This window comes from Macaca thibetana, chromosome 10, assembly GCF_024542745.1.
Source record: "Macaca thibetana thibetana isolate TM-01 chromosome 10, ASM2454274v1, whole genome shotgun sequence".
Taxonomy (NCBI): Eukaryota; Metazoa; Chordata; class Mammalia; order Primates; family Cercopithecidae; genus Macaca; species Macaca thibetana.
The window spans coordinates 77,498,473-77,517,526 of NC_065587.1; the positions used below are offsets into that span (position 1 = coordinate 77,498,473).

General features: G+C 37.4%; 1 protein-coding gene and 1 non-coding gene across 3 annotated transcripts in view; both read left to right on the top strand.

Annotated features, from left to right (window-relative positions):
- PLCB1 (phospholipase C beta 1) overlaps positions 1-19,054 on the top strand; it is a 741,541-nt gene that overhangs the window by 670,017 nt on the left and 52,470 nt on the right. The gene's annotated exons all lie outside the window — the stretch shown is intronic.
- LOC126929898 (small nucleolar RNA SNORA73 family) lies at positions 16,926-17,159 on the top strand. The gene has a single exon (XR_007717331.1). It is a non-coding gene; the product is annotated as a small nucleolar RNA SNORA73 family (small nucleolar RNA).

The window sequence follows — 19,054 nt, forward strand, 5'->3', positions numbered from 1 at the left end:
TGCAATGGTGGGATAAAAGAGCCATTGCTCACCCTGGCAGACCTAAGGTATAAAATTTCACAAAATTACATGGATGGTAAGAGGTGGTTTTGACACAATTTGAGCTGACGCTTTCATTTAGCCAATGTGGAAAGAGGCCCAGAGAGGTCCACTTATAGGCAGTGGTAGGGCCGGGTCCGAAGTCTAATCTCCAGCCTCCTTGCTTTGTACTCCGTGCCTCAAACTCAACTACTCTCTTCTCCCAACCATATTGCATCTTAGTGAGTTACAGTGCAACACAAGATCTAGAAATATCTATTAAAAAAATATGTTCTGATCGTAAAGCAATTGAAAACATATAAAAGAAAATAATTTAGTTAGGGGCTAGATGCAGTTTAAAATTTGAAAATCAATAGTTTTCCTCTATAGCATCAATAATATCTACCTATCTAATTATGTGTAATATGACACAAAACAACAGAAACCATAAGATATATTAATAGAACATGTATTATATAACCTGTTTATAGATATTCCTAAGGAGGATTGTGGCAAAGATTTCTGGAAGTGATATTTAATGATATCTTATAAAATGGTAGTGAAGAGAAAAGTAAAACAGTGGCAAAGAATATGAAAGGTGAGACACCAGTGTATAAGTGATCAATAAATAATTAAAAGCAAATAAATGGGAAGGAACTGATCTTTTAGAAAAAAAAACAGGAGATACAGCTAAGTACCCAGAGCACAGGATCCCAACTGAGAGGGGCACTGGAAAGAGAAAACCAAGAGAAGTAAATTATCAAAGAAATATTATAAGAAACATTTTCACAACTGAAGAATGTTAATTACCAGATTGAAGGGCCAAAATGAGTGCCCAGCAACAAGAAAGAAATGACCCACGCTTAGGCTCCAAACTGGAAAATTTTGGAATACCAAAAACAAAGATAATTTTTTTCAACATTTCCAGGACAAAAACTACCACTCACAAATGGAAAGTCAGAATGAGATCAGGCATATCTATAGAAAATGAAAGTTTGAAGAGTAAAGCAAAGCATTCAGAGTTCTAAAATGATTTAATGGGGAATTCTAAAGCCATACTACCAAGCCAGAGAATAGAACAAAAACATGTTCAGACATACAAAATACTGTACCATCTATATATTTTTCTAAAATGCAAAACAAATTCTGTTCTTTCTCTAAGCATATATATGAATATGAATAAACAGAGAATTTCTGGACATTTACACACCAAACTTAAACCATGGTTAACCTGAGAGAGGGGACTGGGATTAGGGAGGTGGCCAAAGGGTGCTTTGCAGCCATCCGTATTGTTTGTTTGCATGTGTTTACTGAAATAATGTATTTATGTATTATCTGGGTGATTAAAAGTATTCTTCATGTTAATGCAAAATAACCCATTACTGATAAAAGTTAGTTTTAAATGAGAGCTTGTTTGAAATTCTAAACTTTCCTCTAACTGTTCATCTGGATCCACTTCTTTCAAGTGCCCTTTCTATTTCTATCTTTAAAAAGAAATCCAATTCAGGCTAAAAGGAGCCATTATAGTCTCTTGATATCATCACATTTCTGTTAATGAGCCCTTCAAACTTGATTGGTTCTTAGTAGAATTACAGTGATTCTGAAGCAATCCTGAAGTCACCTGTTTCCCTCTGCCATAGAAAATGCCACATCTGTTGCTGATATAATCTAAGATAACAAAATATCAAGAAAACAAAACAGAGAGACCTGAGTTTCCAATGAAAACTCTGTATAACTTTTTAAAGTATGTTTAAATGCATCAATGAATGGGAAAAAAGTAGGGAATGCTCAGAGGACAAGGTCCAAGTGAAAGCAGGTACCAGAGAGGTGAGCAGAGCAGTCAAGCTGTCCTTTATCTTGAAGGTGTCTATCAGGGTCAGCATGGTAGAACTTGGTATTGAAACTTGGTGTAGAATAGAGGAGGAAAAAATTCTCCCTGAGAATTCGTGATTGCAAGCTGATTCTCACTAGGAGTTTGAAGCCTGAATTCACCCCACCTGACAAACTCAGGGCCAGACTGAAGGGCCAAACCGAGTGGCCAGCAACAAGAAAGAAATGACCCATGCTTAGGCTCCAAACTGGAAAATTTCGGAATACCAAAACCAAACAGATTTAATTTCAATCTGTCTCATTCTGGAAATCTTCTGGGCTCCTGACATAATTAATCAGCTTGTCTAAAAAGGAACCCATCTTTAAACCAGACTTAAACTATGACTACAGACAAAGTGCCAGGAAATGTCACCACATGAAAGCAATCACAGTGAATACAAAGAAAGTCCATGAGTGAGAATGAGCAAAAAAGAACAGCAGAATGACCCCTACAAAAACTTGAGATTTTGGAATTATGAGAAACAGAATATTAAGCAAGTACTTTTAAGGTTGACAATATGAGTAAAGAGCAACTGACTAAAAAAGTGATGAAGCATGTTTGCAAACAAACAGATTGATTCTCTGTAAGTGAAAAATATATTTAAAATGCAATGCATAGTTATAGCAACAGAAGTTAGTAAATTTTTAGAGATCTGTATAATTATCAAGAATATAGCAAAGTATCAAAGACATGGAAAATATGGTAGAGAGATCAAGAGGCATGAAGGATTGGATGAGAAGAAGAAGTGAGAGCAAAAAGGTACAGGAGATTATTTGAAGAGGTTATATTTCAGAATTAATAGAATTAATTCTGGATTAATTCATAGATTCACAAATTCATAGATTAAGAAATCTCAAGCATAGTGTATTTTAAACAATGCCATATCTAAATATATCATATTTAAGTTCCAGAAACCCAAGTATCATTTAACAATGAAAGTAATAAAGACATTTTTAGCACAGCCCAGGAAGACAAAACATAGGGAGCGAGGGAACAGTGAGGACTAAGGGTTTCCCACCAGCAACTCTTCACTAAAGGAAACTGTATCTCCATATGCTAGTCAGAGGAAAAGATGACCCCAGATGGAAAGTCAGAACAAAGACCAAAGAAAATTGTAAATGGGTAGATAAATATAAATTAACATTCATGATATAAAAGACTAATAATGTGTTTTGGAGTTAAATAAAAATAGAACTAAAACATAATACAATATCAATTTAAAAGAGATAATTGGTATTAAAGCACTCTAAGTCTTTGTGATGTTCAGGAAGAGGGCAAATATTGATTAACTCTAGGATGTGATAAATATTGAAACATTCAACGCTGCTAAAAGAATAAAAGAACAAACCATAAATTACAGAGGGAAAAATATGAGATTACAAAGAAAGTCCATGAGTGAGAATGAGCGAAAATGAAAGCAGAATAAACCCTAACAACTTGAGATTTTGGAATTATGAGAAACAGAATATTAAGAGCAACTGACTAAAAAAGTGATGAAGCATATTTGGATGAAAATATTTTCTTGCTTTCATCCATATTTGGATGAAAGTACAATACAAAAGAAAGCAAAAAAGGGGGGGGGGAATTAAGCACAGAAAGGAAAGTAAAAGATAGAAAGCATAAATATGAATCCATTAGTATCAGTAATGACAGCATATGCAAAAATGTTCCATTTTCAAATATCGAAGATTGTCGGCTTGTATTTATTTTTTAAATTCAGCAATATGCTGCTTCAAAAAGACATGTATGGAGTATAGGAGTTTAGAAAACTTGTAAGTATAAAGAAAACAAAAAATATACCACGCAAATACCAAAAGAAACTTGCTTCAGCTATGTTCATATCAAATGAAATAGACTTTAAGGCAAAAACAAAGTAAGCTGTTACATAATGACAAAATGTTTAGTTCTCCAAGAGCATATAACAGTTTTAAACTTATGTGCACATAATAATGTACTCTCACAATATGTATAGTAAAAATATTGACAATACTGAATCTACCTCTGTAGTCAAAAATGTTCAACACACTTCTCTTGGTAATTGATGCATCAAGGAAACTGCAAACAAATATTGTCACAGTATAGATTTGAATAAGACAACACAATTAGAAACTTTACTAACGTATATGTGTGTGAAACTCAAAAACCAAAGGCAAAATCCAAGGAAAACCTTATGATTAAAACATTCTCTTTAGAAAAGGATGCCCATTATTATCCCTTTCTGTCCAATGCAATAATACAAGAAGAATAAATAAAAGATATAATATTTAGATATTAAGTGAAAAAATATTTGCAAATGATGTGAATAGCTATTCAGAGTAATCTACAGATAAGTTAATTAATGAGTTAGCAAATATGCTGCCTATAAAATTAATTTATAAAAATCCATTTCATTTCTGTAGATAAGCAACAGGCAGCTAGTATAACTTTACAAATATATAACATCATAACAAGCAAAGTTATTATTGGGTATAACATCAATAAGGTCTATTATGACATGCTTATGAATTGGAAGAGCCAATAACATAAAAATAAGTACTGGCCAACATGATGAAAGCCCGTTTCTACTAAAAATACAAAAATTAGCTGGGTGTGGTGGCATGTGCCTGTAATCCCAGCTACTTGGGAGTCTGAGGCAGCAGAATTGCTTGAACCCAGGAGGTGGAGGCTGCAGTGAGCCAAGATTGTGCCACTGCACTCTCCAGCCTGGATGACAGAGCAAGACTCAGTCTCAAAAAAAAAAAAAAAAAAAAAAAAAAAATCTCCCAAATTGATCTATAGATTAAATGCAGTACCAAAAAAAGTCAACGTTTGTAGAATTTGACAAGCTGATTTCAAAATTTTTATGGTAAAGCAATGACCCAGGAATTACCAAGATGTTTCTGAAGTGGGACAGAACATAAAGATTCATCACATATCAAAGATGATTCTGAATATATAGTAATTAAGATATTAGTGGGATATTGGCAGATTTAACATTGGCACAAATAAATGGTCTATGAACAAATGCACACTGATGTGAGAACTTGATTTATGAGAGAGATGGCACTGGATTCATGTGGAGAAATTCAGGCTTTTCAATAAATAGTACCAGAACTATTATTATTAATATGGAAAAAAAACTAAATTGGATTCCTACCTCACCTCACACACAAAAATCCTATCTATGTGGTTTCAAGAATTAAATATGAAATATAAAACTATAAATCTTTAGAATATTATGTAGAATACCTTCATGCACTTGGGAAAAGGAAGGTTTTCTTTACCAATATAGAAAAAGAACAAAATGTAACAGAAAGATTGATAATTTGGGCTAAATTAAAGGTAAGATATTCTGTTCATCAAAAGACACTTTGAAGAGAGTAAAAAGACAGATAACTCCTATAGTTAAAACTTAATCAAAAATTAGTATTATACATCATCCTTTGCTAGCCGTGAGGGATTGGTTCTAGGACCCCCCAGAGATACCAAAACATGCAGATGCTGAAGTGCCTGATACAAAATGGTGTAGATAGTCTCAAATTGATTTCCAGAGGCTTTGCACGAGCTTTTACTTCCACCAACAGTTTAAAGTTGTCCCAGATGCGCCATATCCTTGAAAATCACTTAATATCATTAGACTTAAAAATAAAAAGTAGCAAAACACGAATCCCTGGTTTAGTTGGTTAAATAACGGTCCCTCATCTTCCTAAACACTTCCTCAGATATGCCTGTGTAGAGGTATAAAATAATATAGCACTGTGGTTTATTTATATGTATTATAAATATATATTATATATATTATAAAACTTATTCATCCTCCCATATATATTAAATCCTCTCCAGATTACTTATAATACCTAAAATGCCATATAAATACTTGTTCCACTGTATTGGTTTTAATTTGTATTATGTTTTATTTATGTATTTTTTTTTTCAAAATTTTTTGTGTTACAGCTAGTTGAATCTGTGGATACGGATTCAACCAGTGGATACAGAGAACCCATGGATACAGAGTCAACTGTATTATATTGTATTATATATACTCTAAATTATAGTAATATATTATAACAGTATTATATTATTATATATGAAATTCCTACAGATTAAGTGGAAGACAAATAATAGAAAAATGTGGAAAAACTCAAACAGGTGCTTCTAATATGGAAAAACACAAATGATTAGCAACATATAAGTAGGCTCAAGCTCATTAGTAATCAAAGAAATGCACATTGAAACCACAGTGTTATATTATTTTACACCTTCAGACAGGCACACTTTTAAAGTCTAACAATATCAAGCAATTTGCAAGGATATGGTGCATCTGGGACAACTGTAAGCTGCAAGTGGGAGTAAAAATTGGTGCAAACACTCTGAAAAACAATTTGAGATTATCTAGTGAAGTTAAAGGTATGCAGTCCTGTAACCAGAAATTCCTCATCAAGGTAGAAACTCCCTAGAGAAATTGTAGCCTATGTGTATCAGAAGCGTTGTGCAAGAGTGTTCATAGCAACACTCTCTGTACTAGAAAAAGAAATGAAAAATAACCCACCTATAATAGTAGAATAAAGCAATGTTAATATATTGCTACAAAAGAGTATCACACAACAGCTAAATAAATATGACTTGTAGCTACACATAACAACTTGGATACATTTCATCAACAAAATAGTTAAAAAAACAAGTGGCAAGAAAATATATACAGTATGATTCAATCCAATAAATTTAAAAGCATGCAAAATGAATCTACATATTGTTTTAGTATACAAATAAATATTTAAAAGTATGAGAACGATAAAACCAAAAAATTCAAAACCACCATTACCTCTGAGGAGTCAGGGAAGGAGAAAGGATTTTATAAAGTAGTCAGTAGGTGTTTATTGCTTCAATGTTCTTTATATCTTATGACTACTTTACCCTCTTTTATATGTACTCAATATTTAAGAGATCAAAGCTTTCTTGAGTAGAGGTAAAAGAAAAATTGTTTTAATTAAAAAATGTATTTAAGGCTGGGTGCGGTGGCTCACGCCTGTAATCCCAGCACTTTGGGAGGCTGAGGAGGGTGGATCACTAGGTCAGGAGTTCAAGACCAGCTTGGCCAACATGGTGAAACTCCATCTCTGCTAAAAATACAATAATTAGCCAGACATGGTGGCACATGTCTGTATCCCAGCTACTCAGGGAACTGAGACAGGAGAATTGCTTGAACCTGGGAGGCGGAGGTTGTGGTGAGCTGAGATCGCGCCACTGCACTCCAGCCTGGGCAACAGATCGAGACTCTGTCTCAAAAAAACATATATATGTGTCTGTGTGTATATGTATGTGTATACATATGTATATATATTTAAAAGACACTTTTAGAAAAATGGAGGGAGGAGAGTAGCTATCATATATCAGTTTACTGTAAGAATAATTTTGACAGATGGGATATTTTCGCACGTCAGCATCATTCCAATTTTTTATTATGTTAAACTGATTAACACTAATTACATATAAAAAGTGGACATTTAAGTCATTCAGATAAAGCCACTAACCCGCTTAAACCCTTTGTGGATTTATCAGAAGGTGTCAAGTCCTACCTCCTCAGCAGGTGTTTGCACAACGTGGCCCTGTATCCATCTCCACCCGCCCCCTCCCAGTGCACACTATACTCCCACTGTTCCAACTCTTTGTCTGTCCCCAGATGGAACCATGACCATGCTTCTGCTGTTTCTGCTGCTAGGCCACAATTCCTCTAGACATCTCCACACTGGTACCTTTTTCTTCAGTTCTTGGTTCAAGTGTTTCTTTACGGAGAGACTTTCTCAAATGGCAGAGTAGTTTCTGTCTTTATTCCTTTTTTTTTTTTTTTTTTTTTTAATGTGTGGCACCATCTTTCTGAAAATATCTTATTCATATGATTACTTGTTTATAACTTGTTTCGTCCCCACACAGGGGCCGCATCTCTGTTATTTCTCCAAGCACCTGGCATAGAGGAGATATTTCACGACTTCATAGAATGAGTTAATATTTTGTAGACTAAATAGTTGGGCAATAGAAAGTTGCATATACATTCTTATTTTTTAAATTGAAGAAACAGTGAAGTTCAGACCCATTCACTTTAAATATTCATCCAAAAGATATTTATTGAGCATATACTATGTGTCAGGCACTGTGCTACATACTAAGGATACAGAGTGAACAGGAAGGTAGCCAGGAACCCTGTGCTGGGAATGGACAGGCCTCCAGATGCCTAAGAAGATCAGAGTAAAATCAGGAACCAAATGATCTGGAAACTAAGTTACCAAAATACTGTGGATAGGATTCTGGGCATTTTTCTTCAATAATTCTATAGTGATACCTGAAGCCAGTGTGGAGATTAAAGGATGAGACTATCAGAGGTAAGGGGAGCTTTAGGACACAAAGCCAGTCATTGCACCAATGCCAGAGTTTCCACGAGAAAGAAAAACTAAAAAGCAGCAAAACACGAGTCCCTGGATTAGTTGGTTAAACAATAGTCCCTCATCTTCCTAAACACTTCCTCAGATATGTTATTGAAAACCCCAGTTGAGAAGACCCCTCTGAGTTCCAAGACTGACTGATGAAATGATATTTCTACCTTTGATCTGTTGCAATAAAACTAAGATGTGAGTAGAAGAGAACAGAGGTGTCTCTATAAAGTTCCCTGTTACAGTTCAGTCAGCCCTTTGTATCCATAGGTTCCACTTCTGTGGATTCAACCAACTGCAGATAAGAAATATTTGGGGGAAAAAATGGTGTCTGTACTGAACGTGTATAGATTTTTGTCCTTGTCATTATTCCCTAAATCATACCGTATAACAACTAATTTACATGGAATTTACATTGAGTTAGGTATTATAACTAGCCTAGAGATGATTCAAAGTGTAGATGTGCAAAGGGTATATGCAAATACTACACCACTTTTTTTTTTTTTTTTTTTTTTTTTTTTTTTTTTTTTTTTTTTTTGGAGACAGAGTCTCACTCTGTCGCCCAGGCTGGAGGACAGTGACGCGATCTAGGCTCACTGCAGCCTTCGCCTCCCAGGTTCCAGTGATTCTCCTGCCTCAGCCTCCTGGGTAGCTGGGATTGCAGGCATGTGCCACTATGCCTAGCTAATTTTTGTATTTTTAGTAGAGACGGGGTTTCACCATGTTGGCCAGGCTGGTCTTGAACTCCTGACCTCAGCTGACCTGCCCACCTCAGCCTCCCAAAGTGCTAGGATTATAGGCCTGAGCCACCATCCCCAGCCAGAGCCACTACCCCCGCCTGCACCACTTTATATAAGGAACCTGTGCATACATGGATTTTGGTATCCAAAGCGCATCTTGGAACCAATCCCCCATGGATGCCTAGGGACAACTGTGTTATATTAGGTTGCTAATCAATTCATGTACACTTTACCCAGTTTTATACCATATTGAACTGTTGATATTTGATTTGACATACCTGTGGCCGTTTTTGAACAAGGCCATTCTGAACTAATATGTCTTGATGTGAGAGCACATTCCCTAGTGGCATCTTTGTTTCTATGGAATGCTCCGATTCAGTTTATATCCCTTTGATTTTTACCCTGTTTCCGTCAGGGAACAAGCTCTCGGCACTAACACCTTCTGCACAGGAATGCCTGTACCATCTCTTTTAGATAGTTCAGAAGGCCCTTGAAGATCTTACACATTCTGAATACCCTGGGACACTTCCCACCATATCACAAGGTCATTACAATTGTCTGCCGGTGATAAGGAATTTGTTCCTCAGGTTCCTAAACATTTACTCCTGGTTCTCAGTGGCTTCGTCAGCATCTCACAGGGTTGGCAATGACACCCACGATACTTCTCTCTATCCAGCCTTGGGGAATCAGTTTAACATCTTATCTCCTTGCTTGTTGGAATGGATACATCCAGCATTCAGACTGTCCCTGCTACATGTAAGATAACCAACAAACAAAATTGCATTTTTTGAAACTTAAAGGCCCAATACCTTTATTTAGTATTAGACTACAGATTGTTGGGCCTGTAAGTAGGCCACACATTGCCTAGAGTGGTCCAGCTCTGTCCTTTGCCATCTGGCTGCATGAATCAATGTCACATGGATACAAATATATCTCTGGAAAGGGTACATTGGGAAAAAGAGTAGATACACTAAGCACAGACCCCAGAACCTGTTCCCAGAAAAATATTTTCATGGTAAATCCTAAGATATCAAAGCACAGGTTTAAATCCTGGCTGCATGCTTTCTCTGTCTTTTATTTTCATTGGATGCTAGAATTTGAATAGGCCCTGTTTTTGCTTTATGAATCCATATTTTATTGCAGGCCCAGATTCAGGGGAACTCAGGAATGGCAGGAAGTGGATGAGAAAAAGTATGTGATAGAAACTACAAGTAGCCTTAAGGGCAAAACAAGAATAATGCTACTGAGACAATGAGGCTTACATATCCAGCTGGCTACTGTATTGTCATTTAGCCACCAGGATTGGATCTCAGCTTGGATTTTCGAGGCTTAGCAGTACAATGAGGGTTGGGATAAATAAGTTATTATTATAAATGTTATTTATTAAAAGGTAGTTTTGGTCTCAGAGAAGGAACACAGATAATAATAATGCATATAGCACTGAAAGATAAAAATCCATAAAAAATAATTGAGGAATATGAGATAAGGGGAAAATTGAGAATAAGAATAGAAAAGTGACTTGGAGGAAGGGAGGAATAAATTAGTAAGCCAATCATAACACACACCCCATAACATCCTGGATATTGGTTGATGTCTGGATATTGAGTTCATGGGTCAACACTGTCCACAGAGGTGAAACATCATTGGAGTAGCTTGGGCTTGCAAGGAAGGTTGGCATTATATCCCTTCCCAACCCCAGATGCCACCATAGACTCACCTACACTATCCCCAGGTCCTCAATGCACTCATTTTATCCATTCACATGTTTCTTGAATGTATTCAATATGCCAGTGACCAAGTTCTGGGGAAAACATACTTGGTAAAAAGTAGACATTGTCCCTGCTCCAGTGGAATTTATCCCCCCAAAAGAGGAGAGAAGGAGGCAATAAACAAATGGTCACATGAACTAATTGTCTAGCTACAAACCCAGACAAGTTCTCTGAAAGAAAGGAGCATGGTGCCAGGAAAACCCAGACTGCTCTGAGTGAGGTAGGTTTAGGGGACTGAAGATCAGACAGAACATCTTGGAGCAAGTGATGTTTGAACTAAGAGCCAAAGGTTGAGTAGGAATTAACTAGGTAAATGATAATAAGGTCTGGTAGAGTGAGAAAGAGTGTGTGTGTGGATGAAGATAAACCCTTTCAGATGCAGATAATAATACACGCAAAGTCCCTGTGATAGGAGGGACCATGGTGTGTGCAAGGAACTGAAGAGTCATGGTAGATAGACCAAAGAGCATCAGGAAAAGAGTATACAGTGGAGCCAGAAAGGTAGATAGAAATGAAACCCATAAAGCCTTGGCTGCTGCATTAACAATTTTGGCTTTTATCCTAATAAGACTTAAGGCTGACTGGGCATGGTGGCTCACACCTGTAATCCCCGCACTTTGGGAGGCCGAGGATGGCGGATCACCTGAGGTCGGGAGTTTGAGACCAGCCTGACCAATATGATGAAACCCCATATCTACTAAAAATACAAAAATTAGCTGGATGTGGTGATATGCCCCTGTAATCCCAGCTACTCGGGAGGCTGAGACAGGAGAATCGCTTGAACCCGGGAGGCGGAAGTTGCAGTGAGCCAAGATCGCGCCATTGCACTCCAGCCTGGGCAACAATAGTGAAACTCTGTCTAAAAAAAAAAAAAAAAAAAAAAAAAGCAAGACTTAAGGCTGGCTGAAGGAAGTGATATTATCAGATTTAGGCTTTGAAAATATTTTTATTGATTGATGTGGGGAGCAAATTAAAGGATAGAAGGGGCAAGCAGGATGCAAAAGATTAGCTAGGAATATTATGTTAGTGCAGGCAAGAGACACTGGCAGTGTGGAGTTGGTTTATGGCAGTGGTGATGGAGAGAGGCAGAAGGATGTGAGAGGCAGGACCTGGAGCCAGATTGACTGTAGGGTACAGGGAAAGGGAGGAGTCAAGGAATTGCCTAGGTGTGTGGTTTGTGCAACTGAGTAGATTTTGACACCTATTCCTGGGCTAGGTGTCAGACTGCCAAACTGGGGATGAGGAGGAGGGAACCATGACAGCAACGTTGGACATAGTATGATTGAGATGTTTTGAGGCATCTGGAGAAGTCATGTAGATGGCTAAATGTACCACTTTGGATTTGAGAAGAGAAGTCTTAGCTGGAGATAAAAGGTTTGTGAATCATACATATAAAAATGGAGGGAAAGTGGAGAGAATATAGCATGACAAAGAAAAGAAGGCCTCAGCTGGAGCCATGGAGAGTTTTCAAGGAGCAACTAGGCCTGGGATTATTCAAAACTCAGCACTAGGATTGTAAGGGCAAGTGTTTACTTTCTCACCATTAACTTAACCTTCTTGCCTATTGTTTTGTGTTACCCATGACAGACAACTGTCACTCATCTCTCACTCTGGAATTTCCTTAGTTAACCCTAAATCATCTTTGCCAATGATGATAGAAGTTTCACTCTAAATGGGTTTAATCAAGATGAAAAATATAATTGTATCATTTTATAATGAATAAGACTTTACAGGTATGCTAAATGATTGTTATCAAAACCATTTAAATAATAGTGATTTTAAGCTTTTGTGTTTCACTGGTCAGCTTCTCTGGCCTTGACCTGTGAGCTCAGCGTGAAGTGCTGAGATTTGATTTAAGATGACCTAGAGTTTATGTACTGTCATTTACTTGGAAATGATCACTTTGCGGATTTCACATGATGACATCTCTTAGGTCAGTTTTGCAAGTTCATTATTGCAAGCTGTCTAAAGGAGGTATAGGATTTTGTGACAAGTAATTAAGGAAACCACCACAAAAGTTTAAGTTTATACTATATGTTAGCTTTCATTATCCAATACTGCATTTTTTATAATAGACATTGAATAGGAGGGGACTATCCTTACTAAGTGGTAGGCATTTTTCCCCATGATTATTTGTTCACTGAATTTGGAAGTGATGGAATTCCAATGAAGAGCTATATCAGGATCGTATGCACTCATGCACATGTGCAGTATGGGTATTTATTTGCATGTGCTCTGTGTGTTTCCCTGTGTTTGCTATGTAATATATAAAATCAAGACATCAACTGTTGTCTCTACAGAGTTATAGCTATATCACTTAAGCAGCAAAGGAAAGGACTTGGGGGTCCATTTTAATGTAGGCAAGAGATAAGACCATTTTTTCAAGTTAATAGGAAAGAAAATTATGGAGCTGTACTGTCCAAGGTAGTGAACACTAGTCATACAGGGCTATTTAAATATAAGTTATTGAAAAATTGAATAAAATTTGAAATTCAGTTTCTCAGTCACACTAGCCACATTTCATGTGCTCAGTATTCCCATGTAGCTAGTGGCTTTGGTATTTGACAGTGCCAATATGCAACTTTTCCACAATGACAGACGGTTCTATTGAATAGTGCCAAACAAGAACAGGGTTCAAATCCAGGCCAATGCCTCTTTCTGCACAGCCAGTGCACTAAGAATGATTTTGACATTTTGAACTGATTGAAAAATAGTCAAAAGAAGAAGAATATTTCAGAGCACGTGAAAATCATTTGAGATTCAAATTTTAGTGTCCTTAAAATTTCTATTGAGCACAGCCATGCCCATTCCATTACGCATTGTCTATGAGTTCACGCTACAACAGCTGCATTGAGTAGTTGTGACAGAGACGTTATAGTCTGCAAAGTCTAAAATATGTACTCTCCGCCTCTTTAAGAAAAGTTTATTAACTCTTGGGCTAAAGGAAGGAAAGGAGTAGTATCACACATTACTTTCATAAAAAATGTTGTGTATAGATTTGGAAAATGAAATCAATAAGGAGAAGGGAAAGTGTATTTAGAATTCATGCCCTGATTTGATGGCTGTGGGATATCCTGTATTTGGGGATGTGATGGTGGATCGGGGTGAAAGCTCTGGAAATGTTGGCAATAGCCTTTAACATGTATCCAAAAGGCTCCATCAAACCCTCAGCTTTCTCAGGGTCTTTGCAGGCTTTTTAGGATACTCTCAAAAGCTCATGTCTCTCTCTATTTCACCATCTTCCCCATTGTAAAAGGCAAATTAAGTCCTCTCAAAAGTTTGACAGTATGAAACAAGGAAATTCAGTTACTCTCTTGACAGCAATACCAATTATCTTTTCCTTAATATCTATAACATTCTCTTAGGCAAATGCCTAAGACAATGGAAAATTATTTTGCAGTGAGACCCAAGCCAATCCAGACACAAGTTACTCTCATTACAGCTGCTCTCTTCCCATCTCTTGAGGATGAGCTCACTAATAAGAATACATTGTCTGTTATTGGGACAGGCTTAAATACATGCAAGAACTTCATTAAGTCATTCCCTATCAGAATAGGAGCTATTGAGAATTTCTGCAGAACTAGGATGGTGTCTTCTCTACCTACGAATTGACTGGTTCCATGACAAAGCACTCTAGGGAGCCCTGCCAATCCATTTGATAATGTTGATGGACAAGATTGTATGGGGAGTAGGGAGAAAAAACACCTTTTATATTCTTCCCTGATATATGTATAAGTAGTTATTTAGGAAGAGATGAAATGCATGGCTTTATCCTGCATAGATTCCCTTAAGGGACACCCAGGGAATTCCTAGGCCCAGTGGAATTAATGGTCTAGAAAGAGAATCATGCTTGTGTTGCAGAGCCCCCTTCTTAATCCTCATGAAACCTAGTTAATAACACATATAATAAAGTATTCTTATTGATGCCTGCAACTTCCTTTGAAGTTGAAATGCACCCAAAAGGATAAATGATATAGACATATGCTAAAGCAAATATGGTAAAATGCTACTGGTGGAATATGTGGTAAGTATATGGGTGTCTACTGTAAAATGCTTTCAACTCTTCTATATGTGTAAAGATTTTCATAACAAAATGTTAGGAAAAAAATCCTCCTGGAATACATTTCATGTAAGCCTCTAATTCCTCAGCATTAGCCACAAGCAGAACTGTCTTCAAAGGAGTAAATCATCAGGAAAAATCCATGACCCCAAAAGAGTGCTGTTCAAGTTTTCTTGGGCATTGCTCAGGTTCAGGCACAAATGCAAGTTCCCAGTTCCCATCTCCTCAGTGTATGCTCGCTGACCTCCCCGCAACAGTTCCGCCCATTGACCAGTAGGGGATGATTCAGATGAACACCTTCGTGCGTAGAATGTGAGCACTTAGACTTCTAGATTTTAAAAGGATTTCTGAGCCCGATCCTTACACACATGCTTTGGTTTGTACTGTCTTTCTGTATGTCCTTAGTTAAGAGATGCTTTCTGGAGTATTTTGTAGATGGATTTGAAGACTTCTCATTGCTTCAGTACAGAGTGCCCTGGCAATGCATGCCAGGAGAGAGTCCATGGACTTATATTTTCTAACCAAACGGAGCTAAAAATCAGTCATTTTGACATTTGGATTTCTCATTGATGTGTCTTGTTTATTTAATTCAATTGAATATTAAAGAGTAGAGAGGGTAGAACAAACTGTTCAGCAACGTATAGATCATTAGGTTTTAAAACCAAATAAAAAGTACTCAGAGTGAAAGGATTTTGAAATTATTCTTGAAAGCTCTGAAGCACGCAGTGGCAGCTTTGGACGTGATGGATATTTTTGCTGCATAGAGTATCCAGTGCCAAAGAGATGATTCTGTCAGAAAATATTACAAAGCCAACATATCTTTGATAATTGCTTCAGAATGTCTACATATATAATCCTAAATCTCTTTTCAAAGTACTTACACTACCAGTGGTCTTTGATTTATAACTGCTGGTCCAAGAGATGGCCTACTACTAATATAAAACAGGGTCTTAGCTTCACTGCACATCATTTCCAGAGGATGTGAATCTTAAGTCCATATAAGAGATGTGTGAGTAGGAATGAGAACTCTTAGAAGTCGTAGGAGGGGATTCAAGTCAGAGGGAACAGCAGATGTAGCTGGCCTAAGGCAAAGGGAACATTGCAGGATCAGAAAGAAGTCCATTCCAATGAAAAGAACTGAGACCAAGGGAAACCATAATGGGACCAGAGCATGCAAGACCATTGCAAGAAGCATCAAGAGCTTGACGCTTTATCCAGAAGACAGGAGCAGCCATTGAGAGGACATGCTCCAGCTTTTGTTTTAGCAGAATCTCTTTGCGTGTAATGTGGAAAATGAACTGGAGAGGGGAACCAGGAAACCTGTTAGGAGGCTAGTTCTGTAATCCATGAAATGGCAATATTCTGCTTTTATGTCTCTGAGAAGAAAGCATAGGTAAGCACTACCCAAGACACATTTGGTAGAAAAAGAATATTCCCCAGCTAAGAATTAGGAAGATAAAGAAAACAATCAAGACCACCCACCCATTACTTCATTTTCCTTTATTTGTCAGATCAAATACCCTTTCTAAATGAAGGTAAGCTGTACAGTTTTTTTTTTTTAAATATTTAAACATCTCATCAGAACCTACTGAATATGAGTCTCCATGTACTCATTATAGTAAAATCTGTCTGAAGGCTGGCATCAGTATGTCTGGGTAGGATGTATATTCTAGCCAAGATTTTGCATAGATGTCACAGGGAATCCAGAATCCCTTGAGTTTCAGACATAGCCTTTAGAAGCACACTGATCTTCACAGGTGGAGGCTTCCACTGCCATCAGTCTATTACTGCTGCTTAAATTCACAGCACCCTGGACAAGAGGAGAAGGTAGCCTAGCTGTTTCCTTGGCCCCCACATCTCTCTGCCACATGATGGACAGCCATACCAGATTGCATTAGAATGTTGACTGCAAGTTAACTGATGATCTTTCTTTCTCTCAATCCTTATTTTAAAATCACTCTACCAACGCCCTGCTCTTTTTACTAATTAGATTATTTGGCCTTGGTGTATAGTGTCTTGGGGTCATCAGTATGAAGGTCAGGTCACGATAAAAGAGCGGGGTCTCTAATGTGGATACACCCAGGAGGTCACTCTCTCCCCAGGCTGTGTCCAAGTGGCGTAGGGGAGCACAGGGCTCTGTCCCCAGGATATACAGTCCCTTTCCATGACATTGGAGATGAAGCTGGGCCTCAACTATTGGAGATGAAGCTGGGCCTCAACTCTGCACCAGCATATTCCTACAACTTCTCAGAGTCCTGCGGATAATGACGGAGGAGACATACCATGCAGGAAACTGCCCTCTAGAGCACCCAATCTGGATCTAAGTTTGTCTTACATGTTTAAGAAAAATTTGCTTTATTTTATTTTACTGTATTAATTGATTAGTTTTTAAGGAAATAGTGGAGTCCATCACTAAGAACTCAGGCCATACCTTAGATATTGCAATGTTGAATAAATGCCACCAGTTTATTTTATTGTTATGTGCCTCTTTTTTCCTAAAAACTAAGCCCCAAAATATAAAAATTTACATTGTTACTTATTTATTTGTTTTAGGGACAAACTCTCACTGTGTCACCCAGCCTGGAGTGCAATAGTACAATTGTAGCTCGCCGTAGCCTGAAACTCCTGGGCTCAAGCGATCCTCCCACCTCAGCCTCCCAAGTAGCCGGGACTACAGGCACATACCACCATGCCCAGCTCATTATTTATATTTTGCTAAATGAATTTTTGAAATACATTTCACAAGTATTTGTCCATTTTCAGTTGAAATTTAACCTTCTTTCTTTCTTTCTTTTTCTTTCTTTCTTCTTTCTTTCTTTCTTTCTTTCTTTCTTTCTTTCTCTCTTTCTCTGCTTCTTTCTTTCTCTGTTTCTTTCTTTCTTTCATATTGCTCCTTGAATAACAGGGCTATCCCACAGGCAGAGTGCCCAGGGTAGTGAAAGTTTAATTGTCAAAGAGTTTTTAATGCCAGAATCAGACTTATGAATTCACTCAGTAGATATTACATGTCACTGGCATATGACCTTTTAATAGATATTTTATTGGCCTAGGAATGGTAAGGTCAGAGACTTGAGTGGTTCCACTTCTAACAGCAAAAAGAAACTATTTCTGGCTATAATAAAATTTAGTGTCTTAAAATTTAAATAGAATAGTTGTTTATACTTACTCAGGGAACTGGAGGGTTATATGGGATATTTAAATAAATTGTGGAACACTTGGTCCTGAAAACTGCCCATTATAATACTTTAAACAAAATAAATTTCACGTAAAAGTTTCAAGCCTCCTGAACATCAGGGAAAGGTGAAAATACAGTCATGGGATATAGAGACTAGCACCAGGAAAAACAGCCAGAAATTCTGAACTTGGATCTCTTTGCATGTCCTCATGCTGCTTAAGAGATTGCTTAAGAGATGACCTTGATAACATTTTAAAAATTTGAGTGCAAAGTGCAATGTATTGCCTTTCCGTGGATTAGAGCACATGATAGCTCTTGAGCCAGATTATAAGAATCCCTGTCATAAGATTAGGAGAAGGGAAAGAAAAGAATCAGAATCAAAAGCCTGACCCACAGCTGACTCTCTTGTTTAAAGAAAATGCTTGGTCTTGCTTCCAGCACATGGTTTCCTGAAAATGATCTTTACCTTAATAAGTAAATGTTTAAAGCTTTACTTATTAATTTGAATTAGTTTAAGTCCTTAGGGAACCCTGAGCGGGTTTAGTTATCTTGACTACAAAGGCCCACATCCCTCAGAAAGTACCCCTGTGTCGGCAGCTGGACAACAACCTCAAGGATTGTCATTGTGGAATCATGGCACAATCCAATTTTTTATCTCACTGTTGAGTGGTGGTCCCCAAAAAGACATGTCCTTATCCTGTTTCCTGGAACTTGTGAATGTTCCCTTGTTTGGAAAAGAGATATTTAAAGATGTTATAAAGGTAAGGATTTTGCAATGAGGAGATTATCTTGGGTCTTCCATGTGGGCCCTAAATCCAATGATGTGTGTATTAGTCTGTTCTCATGCTGCTAATAAAGACATACCAGAGACTGGGTAATTTATAAAGAAAAAGAGGTTTCATGGACTCATAGTTCCACATGGCTGAGGAGGTCTCACAATCATGGTGGAAGGCAAAGGAGGAGCAAAGGCATGTCTTACATGGCAACAGGCAGAAGAGCATGTGCAGGGGAACTGTCC